Raw genomic sequence first — 13,346 nt, 5'->3', positions numbered from 1 at the left:
CTCGGCAGGTCTCCGTTCCTCCGCGCAGACCTGCCGACCTTTGGGGAGGTTTGGGCGCCTCCCCAAACGTCCCCAAACCTCGGCAGGTCTCCGTTCCTGTTTGGGGAGCTTTGGGCGCCTCCCCAAACCTCCCCAAACCTCGGCAGGTCTCCGTTCCTCCGCGCAGACCTGCCGACCTTTGGGGAGGTTTGGGCGCCTCCCCAAACGTCCCCAAACCTCGGCAGGTCTCCGTTCCTGTTTGGGGAGGTTTGGGCGCCTCCCCAAACCTCCCCAAACCTCGGCAGGTCTCCGTTCCTCCGCGCAGACCTGCCGACGTTTGGGGAGGTTTGGGCGCCTCCCCAAACGTCCCCAAACCTCGGCAGGTCTCCGTTCCTCCGCGCAGACCTGCCGACCTTTGGGGAGGTTTGGGCGCCTCCCCAAACGTCCCCAAACCTCGGCAGGTCTCCGTTCCTCCGCGCAGACCTGCCGACCTTTGGGGAGGTTTGGGCGCCTCCCCAAACGTCCCCAAACCTCGGCAGGTCTCCGTTCCTGTTTGGGGAGGTTTGGGCGCCTCCCCAAACCTCGGCAGGTCTCCGTTCCTCCGTGCAGACCTGCCGACCTTTGGGGAGGTTTGGGCGCCTCCCCAAACGTCCCCAAACCTCGGCAGGTCTCCGTTCCTGTTTGGGGAGGTTTGGGCGCCTCCCCAAACCTCCCCAAACCTCGGCAGGTCTCCGTTCTTCCTGCCGACCTTTGGGGAGGTTTGGGCGCCTCCCCAAACCTCCCCAAACCTCGGCAGGTCTGTGCGGAGGAACGGAGACCTGCCGAGGTTTGGGGAGGTTTGGGGAGGTTTGGGGAGGCGCCCAAACCTCCCCAAACAGGAACGGAGACCTGCCGAGGTTTGGGGACGTTTGGGGAGGCGCCCAAACCTCCCCAAACAGGAACGGAGACCTGCCGAGGTTTGGGGAGGTTTGGGGAGGCGCCCAAACCTCCCCAAAGGTCGGCAGGTCTGCGCGGAGGAACGGAGACCTGCCGAGGTTTGGGGAGGTTTGGGGAGGCGCCCAAAGCTCCCCAAACAGGAACGGAGACCTGCCGAGGTTTGGGGACGTTTGGGGAGGCGCCCAAACCTCCCCAAAGGTCGGCAGGTCTGCGCGGAGGAACGGAGACCTGCCGAGGTTTGGGGACGTTTGGGGAGGCGCCCAAACCTTCCCAAACGTCGGCAGGTCTGCGCGGAGGAACGGAGACCTGCCGAGGTTTGGGGAGGTTTGGGGAGGCGCCCAAACCTCCCCAAACAGGAACGGAGACCTGCCGAGGTTTGGGGACGTTTGGGGAGGCGCCCAAACCTCCCCAAAGGTCGGCAGGTCTGCGCGGAGGAACGGAGACCTGCCGAGGTTTGGGGAGGTTTGGGGAGGCGCCCAAACCTCCCCAAACAGGAACGGAGACCTGCCGAGGTTTGGGGAGGTTTGGGGAGGCGCCCAAACCTCCCCAAACAGGAACGGAGACCTGGGGAGGTTTGGGGAGGCGCCCAAACCTTCCCAAACGTCGGCAGGTCTGCGCGGAGGAACGGAGACCTGCCGAGGTTTGGGGAGGCGCCCAAACCTCCCCAAAGGTCGGCAGGAGGAACGGAGACCTGCCGAGGTTTGGGGAGGTTTGGGGAGGCGCCCAAACCTCCCCAAAGGTCGGCAGGAGGAACGGAGACCTGCCGAGGTTTGGGGAGGTTTGGGGAGGCGCCCAAACCTCCCCAAAGGTCGGCAGGAGGAACGGAGACCTGCCGAGGTTTGGGGAGGTTTGGGGAGGCGCCCAAACCTCCCCAAAGGTCGGCAGGAGGAACGGAGACCTGCCGAGGTTTGGGGAGGTTTGGGGAGGCGCCCAAACCTCCCCAAAGGTCGGCAGGTCTGCGCGGAGGAACGGAGACCTGCAGAGGTTTGGGGAGGTTTGGGGAGGCGCCCAAACCTCCCCAAAGGTCGGCAGGAGGAACGGAGACCTGCCGAGGTTTGGGGAGGCGCCCAAACCTCCCCAAAGGTCGGCAGGAGGAACGGAGACCTGCCGAGGTTTGGGGAGGCGCCCAAACCTCCCCAAAGGTCGGCAGGAGGAACGGAGACCTGCCGAGGTTTGGGGAGGTTTGGGGAGGCGCCCAAACCTCCCCAAAGGTCGGCAGGAGGAACGGAGACCTGCCGAGGTTTGGGGAGGTTTGGGGAGGCGCCCAAACCTCCCCAAAGGTCGGCAGGTCTGCGCGGAGGAACGGAGACCTGCAGAGGTTTGGGGAGGTTTGGGGAGGCGCCCAAACCTCCCCAAAGGTCGGCAGGAGGAACGGAGACCTGCCGAGGTTTGGGGAGGCGCCCAAACCTCCCCAAAGGTCGGCAGGAGGAACGGAGACCTGCCGAGGTTTGGGGAGGCGCCCAAACCTCCCCAAAGGTCGGCAGGTCTGCGCGGAGGAACGGAGACCTGCTGAGGTTTGGGGAGGTTTGGGGAGGCGCCCAAACCTCCCCAAAGGTCGGCAGGAGGAACGGAGACCTGCCGAGGTTTGGGGAGGTTTGGGGAGGCGCCCAAACCTCCCCAAAGGTCGGCAGGAGGAACGGAGACCTGCCGACGAGCCGCGGCCACACAGGGTATTCCTGTGTATTCAGGCTTGCAAAATGGCGGATCGAGCCTCTGCTGGCGGCAGAGGCTTGCAGAACGGCGGATCGGCTTATACTCGAGTCAATAACTTTTTCCAGTTTTGGGGGGTGAAATTGGGGGTCTCGGCTTATACTCGAGTCGGCTTATACTCAAGTATATACGGTATATATTATTTTTAATGTAAAGCACTTTTCAGTGTTAAAAGTTAGAATTAGTTGTAAGTTTGTCACCTTGATTCATTAGCTCTTTAAAATGCTCTTATTTTATTTTTATTTTTTTAGCAATAGGAAGCTAATGGAATATTAGAATTAAGGCTATTGATGTTACCATTTTGAAGGGTAATGGAAGTAGGAAAAGTTATAAGTCTGCATAAGTTGTATATCTTTGTCATAATTATACTTTTTTGCTAGAATTCATTTTTCACCTCTGACTTCTGATCCTGATAGAAAGATAAGACACCTGCAGATAGTCCTTGTTTAATGATCACAATTTGGACCTGCAACTCTGTCATTAAGCAAAGCAATCAGAAAGTGAAACAACAACTATGTTTACAATCTTACTTCAACTTTCCTTTGCCTGCAGACCTTCAAAGATTATACTGTAAATGTGACGATTATCCCCAAGGTTACTTTTGTATCACTGTCATAACTGCAGATGGTTGCTAAATTAGGCAGTCACTAAACAAAGACTACCTGTATGTTTAAATAGTTGTAACTTCAATAATAAAGGAATCAAGGAAAACATTTCTTTTCATATTATGGCTGTGTACATAGGTTTCCACTCAGTATGGATTAGAATAGACTAATTAATAAACTAACATCTCTGACAACACATATTTTAAATCATAAACAACTTAAAACTGCACAACACCAGTGTAATGTATTGGGCTTGCTTGTAACACCACGTGGTAACGGCTGGCAGGCTGTTTAAGCTGGGAGCTAGCTAACGGCTCCCAGCACCTCAGACAGCCCGTCTCCAGCACTGCTATTGGTTGCCCCTAGGTGGCAATGGGTTGCTTCAAATCTATTGGCTGCCACCTAGGGGCCAGGGTATAAATTGCTGCATCTGCAGCCCAGCTCTCTAGTTCAGATCCTGAAAGAAATAAACCATGCTCTTTGCTGACAGTGGAGCCCAATTTACAGCAGCAGAATTTCAGGCATTCCTGAGAGCAAACCTCATCAGGCATGCAACGTCGGCCCCGTTTCACCCTTCTTCTAATGGTCAAGCCGAACGCATGGTCCGGACCACAAAAGATTCACTGAAGCGTATAGTGACTGGGAACTGGCATTACAGATTGGCAGATTTTTTACTTTGCCAGCATTTCACACCCTGCAAGGCTACAGGGAAAAGCCCAGCAGAGCTGCGCTGGGGGAGGCGGCTGATCACGAAACTGGATAGGTTACATCCAGATAGGGTGGCAGCAGAAGCTTTGCGTCCAAAACCCCCGAGGGGGCTGCAAGTGGGCGATGCAGTGTGGGCCAGGAACTGTGGGCACGGGAATCTGTGGGTACCAGGAAAAATTACTAAAACTTCAGGCCCCCTCTCTTACAAAGTGGGGCTGAAGGACGGGCGAGTTGTCAGGCACCACATCGAGCAACTCAGGAAGCGTTTTCCAGAATGGCCACTAAGTGAGAACTACGTCATTAGTCCTTACCAAGGCCCACAAACCGGCAGCCAAGCCGGCCCATGCATACATGCTGAAGGCTCACATAGCCCAAGCAACGAGGAGTTGGCTGTAGAGGAGGGGAGTCCGGAAGTGCAACATGAGTCCCCTGACGGATAAAGCCAACCATACTTTTACAGCCGCTGTGCTAACTCTGTTGAACAAATGGACTCTGGGGTGGGCCAGCCAGAGAAACCCAAGCCAGCCTGAATCAATTGAACTGAGAGACACTGGCCTACCCAGCCCGGCGGCAAGCTGGTAGGCCAGGAAGCGCCTGGGTCCCTCAGGCATTCCACAAGGGCATGCAAACCTCCTGCTTATTTGCAAGATTATGTGCTGAAACAATAACGCTATAATGTTGTATGTACTTGTGTTAATTGCTGACCTACAAGATTGTATTGAACAATGGAGCTATAATGTTAAGTATTGTATTATGCTGCTAAGTGGAACCTATTCACACCGAGGTTAAGTCTTTGTAAAGTGTATTACTGTAATCACTTTCTGTGTTGCTATAATGTTGTTCATTCTAAGGGGGGAGGGGTGTAATGTATTGGGCTTGCTTGTAACACCACGTGGTAATGGCTGGTAGGCTGTTTAAGCTGGGAGCTAGCTAACGGCTCCCAGCACCTCAACAAGTCATCTCCAGCGCTGCTGTTGGTTGCCCCTAGGCGGAAATGGGTTGCTTCAAACCTATTGCCTGCCGCCTAGGGGCCAGGGTATAAATTGCTGCATCTGCAGCCCAGCTCTCTAGTTCAGATCCTACAAGAAATAAACCATTCCTGTGCAATGAATCCAGTACACAACAACCAGATCATATCACCAAACAGGAACAATGGATGGAAGAGTACCAGTCCATCAAAAGCTCCTAGGTACTCTGGTCATTTTTAAACTAGCAGCAAAGTTTTATGCAATTCAGCATCAATCATACCCGATGAAGGAAATTGTTCTGCAAATGCAGCCTCTGGCTTGCCAGATGGTAATTCATTGATAAATACAACATTCTCAAGAAGATATTGCCAGGAGACTTCAAATGATAGGCAAATAGCCGTGGGAGATCAACTCACCTCAGATATATGGACCAGCCCTTGAAGCTACTCTATCATTTCTGAGTAAAAGATGAAGATATTCTTGCCTACATTTGACCTTTTGGAGAAAGCTGATTAAAGGTTGCATTATCCCATGCCCCCTCTCCCAGATATGGAGAGTCTAAGTTAGTGCAGGGTTGCTATTTTTTATTAATGACTCCAATCCATTTGTATAATTTATCAGGACACAACATTAATTTCATTACTTACAAGCCAGTGATTGTATTTTGAGTACAATTAAGATAAATACAACATAATAATATTTAATTATTTCTCCCTATTTAGACTTATACGACAATCACATTGTTAATCTTGCTAGCCAGAGATAAGAGCATCAGTGTTTTAGCTCAATTTCTTTCTGGATTCCTAATCACATTTATCACTTTGCTCTCAAACTTCATTTTTATAGTTGCCTTACAATATTATTTTGGTTGTATCAGATTCTTTGCTTTTGCTGATACTGGCATGTGTTCGTGTTTGTGCACAAATGCCCATCTGCGTGTATATTATATATCAGTTGATTTAGAATTGCTTGAGTTTTTACTGTTTTTCGCATTAAAATTATTTTTCTTGAGTAAGAAATCTAACTTAATGGGAAAGGCATTGTAAAGCTTCATAAAAACTCTGAGATCAGTGATTGATTTCCATCTTGAATGCATGACCCTCTTGCTTTGAAATCTGTACTACAATAATAACTCAGCTTCTGCTGGACAGACACACTAACCTTTTATAATTTAATAAAGTATCATGCTATTTTATTGTTTCCAAAAACGTTTGTTGAATTCTCTAGAAAATGGGTTGAATAACCTTTAAAATTGGTATATTTAGTTACAAGTTCCTATAGGAACATAGATCACTTTTTCTACTTTTGTATTTTTGTTTCCTCCTGTTCTCCATTATGATTGTTTTTGTAATGGTTTTATTTTCAAGTAAATTAATCCGTCACATTACTAAGAAAGTATGTAACCTGAACTTGTTGCACCCAAGTCAATGGTATCCACAATGAAAGCCACTGTCTTCAAAATGGCACATCGCAGCAATTAAAGCTTTACTCCTTCTTGGGGTGCGTGCAGTATTTTTTTTTATTTTAATTCCATTTATATCCCGCCCTTCTCTGAAGACTCAGGGCGGCTTACAAGCTTAGCAGTAGCCTTCATTCTATGTATATGCCTGCTTATTAGGGCTTTCACACACACACACCCAAGTGGCATTATTACAAAGTCAGCTTAATTGCCCCCAACAATCTGGGTCCTCATTTTACCTACCTCGGAAGAATGGAAGGCTGAGTCAATCTTGAGCCTGGTGGGATGAGAACCTGCACTAATTGCAGGCAGCTGGTGTTACTTAAGGAGGCATTAGCCCACTGCTCCACCAAGGCTCAATGTATATATTACAATGTATATATTAAAAGGGGGCAGATGTATGCTCAGCTGCACCCACCATTCTGAAGCCAGTGATTAATTAACACAGTTAATCTCCATCAAAGGAAAGTTACTTTAAGTAACTAAACAGCACTTCTATTTTGTGCTGGATTTTCTGGATCCAGACAGTTTAATAAATTCATGCAAACAAATTCCAAGTAGGGCAGGTTACATGTTCTCTATAGTTTGCTATTTTAGAGCAAGATTTACGGCATGGCTCAGAACTTATAACTATATTTTTAAAAGAAGGAACAGAACAGTAAGACCACTGCTATAAAACTTGTCAAAGTATAAAACTCCCCATGATGTTTACATATAAAGTTTAATTGTTCTGAAAAAGAAGCTATGTTTAAATTATCTACTTTCTTTATCAGCAAAACCAGAGAATATTTATTCAGTGGAATTAATGTGTTAGTTATACCGATAGGCAGTTTCCTTTAAACCTCTGACTCCTCTTAATGAGATGATCTGATGATGGTAACTTTCTTTGCAAATTGACTTTTTTTTCATTACCACAGTAATTCTGTCTTGTAATTGCACATGTGTTGCTATTAGGAAAAGTGAATATTTTGGAAATGTGCTTTTGTGCTGTTTAAAATCACTCAGACATGACACTGCATTTCTTTTTTAACCAGTCTTTGTTTTAAATAGGTTGGAAAAAAGTATTTGGCACCAGGTTATGCAGGAAAGAAAGTTATTTTAACTGTCTATTGAGGACATGTTTTTAAAACAGGAAAAAACAGCCATGAGTTGATAATAGTTCACTGCAAAGGTTAGCACAACTAAAATGGTTTTGCCATCTTTTTTAAATGGAACACAACATGCTATACAAATTCAGTTTAAGAGCTGCACTGTGTAACAGGATGATTTTCTTTCTGTGAAGTTCTGATTCTAATTTTAAATATATGTTATTTCTTACATGTGAACTAAGATTAAGAAAAAAAAGAAAAACCATGTTTAAGCTAAGATGACCTTGCTTATCTATTAAAAAAAACACTCAGTGAGGACAACTAGAAGAAACCAAGAACTCTTTAGAAAAAAAGACAAGTGTCCAGTAATTTTTACTATATACTATTATATGCTTGAATATAGGAACTAGGAACAATATTTTTGTCAAATATTATGATGCACACACAACCCTTTTTAACTTGAATCTTTGGTTTTATTATACAAACTGTAGGTTTAAAGACTTTGAATCACAAGTTTGAAATCTATTGACTCATCAAATTGCAAATTCAAATTGTAAAATTCACTCACATGATAAGTGTTAATAGGAGGGTGCTGTTGCTAAATTCCAGCTAACCATAGTCTGCTGTTATGCCTTATTCAGAAATCTTAGTTAAAAAGAATTCCTAGTTTGGACATAACAAACTGTACTTGGTATCAAAAGCATATGTTGTTGATCCTTTGATGGCCAACCAGAGAGGAGAGAATTAATGTATTGTGCTGTCCATCATCTCTGCCTTTGCCAGCTGTTTCATCATTGTCTACTTGTAATACTATTTCTACAGTGCTTCCCTACTTTTATTGCATTTCCTCATCCCCTGGTATTTTGGAAGTATTCTCATCAGCTGGAGCAGTGGTGGGATTCAGCCAGTTCGCACCACTTCCAGCAGAACCGGTAGCTAATTATTTGTTGCCCAGGCCCAGAATGGACTTCCGGAAGCGGCATTCACACAGAGAACCGGTTGTTCGCATCTTGGAATCCCACCACTGAGCTGGAGGCAGCTTTAACTTCAATGTATTATCACACTGAACGAAAACCCACTATAGGAATCGCTGCCCTAGGATGTATTTACCATACTAGTAAATGATGTCAGTTAGTAACCAAAAACAAAACAAAAGACAGGGTTATCACAATCTCAGGCAGTATGCTGTTGCAAAGGGCTGATACTATGACATAGAAGGCATACGATTGATTCCTGCCAGCTAACATATTTCATAGAAGATACTCCAAGCATGCCCGTTCCTTTTTCTCTGAGACAGACCGAAACAATCAGAAATAGGCAGTCCTACCAGTAATTCAGGTCTGTGCCATGAAGGTAATAACCAGCAGCTTGAACTATTGGAAACCAGAAAATTATTGGAACTTAGCGCTGCTAGCAAAATAATGATTTATATGGGTTATTGACTAAAACTATTACTCCTTGATGCCCTTCCTATCCCCCTTAGCTCTCCTGAATACTTCCTCCTCTCCAGTCAGGAGCGATGTGTAACTTGAAGAGCAGTTGACAAGAGGGCCTTTGCACACCTCCACCAAAATTGCATTACAGATATAAGATATTTCCATAGAATAAGTAATATCTTACATTATCACCAATGGGTAGCAGGGCAGCATACTATTATATCCCATTTTTTATTTTCTTCATATCATCCTTTCAGTTGATTTATACAGTCAGAACTGAAGTGAAAGTGGGTTTTTTTCTGGAGTTCTGCTATTTGCATTTAACCACTGATGAGCACATTTAAGACTGTATTTTCAGATAGTCAGCCAACAAAGCACAGCTGGTTCTTCAGAGAAGTGGAGAAATCTCAACAGGATTGTGAATAGTGCTGGGGTAGGATTGTACAGGTGAAACTCGAAAAATTAGAATATCATGCAAAAGTTCATTTATTTCAGTAATGCAGCTTAAAAGGGGAAACTAATATATGAGATAGACTCATTACATGCAAAGCAAGATAGTTCAAGCCGTGATTTGTCGTAATTGTGATGATTATGGCGTACAGCTCATGAAAATCCCAAATCCACAATCTCAGAAAATTGGAATATTGTGAAAAGGTGCAATATTCTAGGCTCAAAGTGTCCCACTCTAATCAGCTAATTAAGCCATAATACCTGCAAAGGGTTCTTGAGCCTTTAAATGGTCTCTCAGTCTGGTTCAGTAGGAATCACAATCATGGGGAAGACTGCTGACCTGACAGTTGTGCAGAAAACAGTTATTGACACCCCCCATAAGGAGGGAAAGCCTCAAAAGGTAATTGCAAAAGAAGTTGGATGTTCCCAAAGTGCTGTATCAAAGCACATTAATAGAAAGTTATGTGGAAGGGGAAAGTGTGGAAGAAAAAGGTGCACAAGCAGCAGGGATGACCGCAGCCTGGAGAGGATTGTCAGGAAAAGGCCATTCAAAAGTGTTGGGGACTTTCACAAGGAGTGGACTGAGGCTGGAGTCAGTACATCAAGAGCCACCACACACAGACGGATCCTGGACATGGGCTTCAAGTGTCGTATTCCTCTTGTTAAGCCGCTTCTGAACAACAAACGTCAGAAGCGTCTTACCTGGGCTAAAGAAAAACAGACCTGGTCTGTTGCTAAGTGGTCCAAAGTCCTCTTTTCTGATGAGAGCAACTTTTGCATCTCATTTGGAAACCAAGGACCCAGAGTCGAGGGAGAAAGGAGAGGCACACACTGCAAGATGCTTAAAGCCCAGTGTGAAGCTTCCACAGTCTGTGTTGATTTGGGGAGCTATGTCATCTGCTGGTGTTGGTCCACTGTGCTTCATTAAGTCCAGGGTCAGCGCAGCCGTCTACCAGGAGATTTTGGAGCACTTCATGCTTCCTTCCGGAGACGAGCTTTATGGGGATGCTGACTTCATTTTCCAGCAGGACTTGGCACCTACTGCCAAAAGCACCAAAACCTGGTTCAATGACCGTGGGATTACTGTGCTTGATTGGCCAGCAAACTTGCCTGACCTGAACCCCATAGAGAATCTATGGGGCATTGCCAAGAGAAAGATGAGAGACATGAGACCGAACAATGCAGAAGAGCTGAAGACCGCTATTGAAGCATCCTGGTCTTCCATAACACCTCAGCAGTGCCACAGGCTGATAGTTTCCATGCCATGCTCATCGAGGCAGTAATTTCTGCAAAAGGGGCCCAAACCAAGTACTGAGTACATATGCATGCTTATAATTTTCAGAGGTCCAATATTGTTCTATGTACACTCCTTGTTTTATTGATTGCATGTAATATTCTAATTTTCTGAGATTGTGGATTTGGGGTTTCCATGAGCTATATGTCATAATCATCACAATTATGACAAATCATGGCTTGAACTATCTTGCTTTGCATGTAATGAGTCTATCATACATTAGTTTCACCTTTTAAATTGAATTACTGAAATAAATGAACTTTTGCACGATATTCTAGTTTTTCGAGTTTCACCTGTATGAAAGTATGAAAGGAGGGCGGCTGAGCTTGTGGTGGGCATCTTGAGGACGATTAGGGTACAAGGGTTTTGTTTTATTGTTTCCCTGTTTTTACTATGGTTGTTTTATTTATTGGTTTTATTGTTGTGAGCTGCCAAGATTTCTGAGAACTCCCAACTCGGATCAAGAAAGTAAAAAAAAACCCTACTGAACATTTATAAGATTTCAAAGTACATTTAAATGGAATGGAACAGAGATAATGAAATATTTCCTAATGCTTTGAATTTGCTAACTTTGAAAAAATTGAACCTAATTTTAATTGAACCCAATAAAAAATATCTTTTTTACAATAATATTTTTCCAATAAACATAACTCAGGTTTCTTGTCATGATTATATAATAGGTGTATAATTGGTTTTAGAGTAATATAAATCCATTTTATTAAAAGGTTAGAGTTTTTTGATAGTTGGTTAAGGACATTAGACAATAAAATTATTATTGTCGTACTATTATTGGGAAATAAATGCTATTAAGATTAAGTAAATATGTGTAGGATGTTTACCAAACCATACAAAAATTACTTCATCTCTAGTCTGGTATGAATTATCTTGTCTATTTGGAAAAAAAATTGTCAGAAAGAGTATCCAGGGAGTCAACTCTTTGTTTATTGACATAAATATCATCCAGGTAATGACTGTTGGAGGAAAAAAAATTCTGAAGATTAATGAAATAAATGAGAAAATGCTATGTGTGTCTAAAAATAGACACATACATATAAGTATTTAGCTTTCTACAGTGCAGGGGTATTTTTGTATTACCAGTTACCAATGTGGCATATAAAAATATAAGTTTTGCACTAATAAAAGCACAATATTGTTGGTAATATTACTTCCTATTTTGAGTGATCAAATGAAAGAAGTAAGGGGCCTACTAAATCTTACTAAGGGTTGTATCCTGACTGGTATTCTTTCAAGTATCAGTCATATAGTTCTAGAATACAAATAAATGAACACAGGAAAACAACTCTTATCATCACTGTTATAATTTGTTTTTATTTTTATCTTTGCCACCCCAAGTTTCTTTGGTACACAGCCATCTATGTAAATCTGTTTAATACAAAAATAAATTTAGTTTTTCCAGTACCTGAAATAAGCAAGAGAAAGAAACTTTCATGGAAATCTCATATTCATTTAAAATTTTCACCATAAAAGATAAAATGTATAATGTGCTGAGTCAAATGAAGTCATTTTACGTCAGATCATAGACAGAAAACATCAAAGCCATCAAAGTAGCAGAGGAGAGAATTCTGTTCAAATGAATGGGGGAAATTGACGTTGCTGGAGATCATCATATTAGTTATAAGGGGTTGAATCTGGGAAATGGTAATGCTGTAGAATACTGGGAAAGAATAAATAGGAAAGTAGGAGGGGTAAAAGCGTTTTTATGAGGATGTGTTATATAGACTGTAAAGACAAACATGAGAGACTTGAATGAGAAGAAATACTGTAGGCCAGGGGTTCCCAACCGGGGGTACGAGACAATATTTCAGGGGGTGTGAAAACTTGGGTTTTCAAAATTATAGTGTATATGCATAATTAATTGTTGCTATTTAGAACTTTTGTAAGGGGTGCGAGAATATATCAGAAACATTCTAGGGATGCTGGGTATAGAAAAGGTTTGGAGCCGCTGCTGTAGGCAATTTATTAAAAGTAGAAGAATGAATGAGGACATCAACATTTTTTTTTGTGGTGGAGAATAACAACTTGTTATCCAATTAAAGGGAAATTATTGCCGCTATCATTTAACTGACAGAGATTGAATCACTATTTTTCTTTTGTTCATTTTTAATTATATTTAATTATTGGCTTAATTGTTTTTGAAGTATTACATTAATGAATATAGGGTTGCCTCTAGGGTAGATAGTTGGAAGCAGAACAAAATACTAGCTAGCAAAATATGAATCAAGTTGTTATATTAGGTTGGACTGTCCTTGTTTCCTAGGCTTTAAGAGAAATTTAAAGGGAACTAGGCATCTATTAGAGGGACGCGGTGGCTCAGTGGGTTAGGACGCTGAGCTTGTCGATCAGATGGTCGGCAGTTTGGCGGGTCAAATCCCGAGTGTCGCGTAACAGAGTGAGCGCCTGTTACTCGTCCCGGCTTCTGCCAACCTAGCAGTTCGAAAGCACGTAAAAATGCAAGTAGAAAAATAGGGACCACTACGGTGGGAAGGTAACAGCGTTCCGTGCGCCTTTGGCATCTAGTCATGCCGGCCACATGACCACAGAGATGTCCTCGGACAAGCGCTGGCTCTTCGGCTTTGAAACGGAGATGAGCACCGGCCCCTAGAGTTGGAAACGACTAGCACGCATGTGCGGGGGAACCTTTACCTTTACCTTTTAGGCATCTATTGATAGAATTTCCCTGAACTGCTTTCTT

This window comes from Vipera ursinii, assembly GCF_947247035.1.
Source record: "Vipera ursinii genome assembly, chromosome: 1".
NCBI classification, from domain to species: Eukaryota; Metazoa; Chordata; class Lepidosauria; order Squamata; family Viperidae; genus Vipera; species Vipera ursinii.
This window is presented reverse-complemented; position numbering follows the sequence as displayed.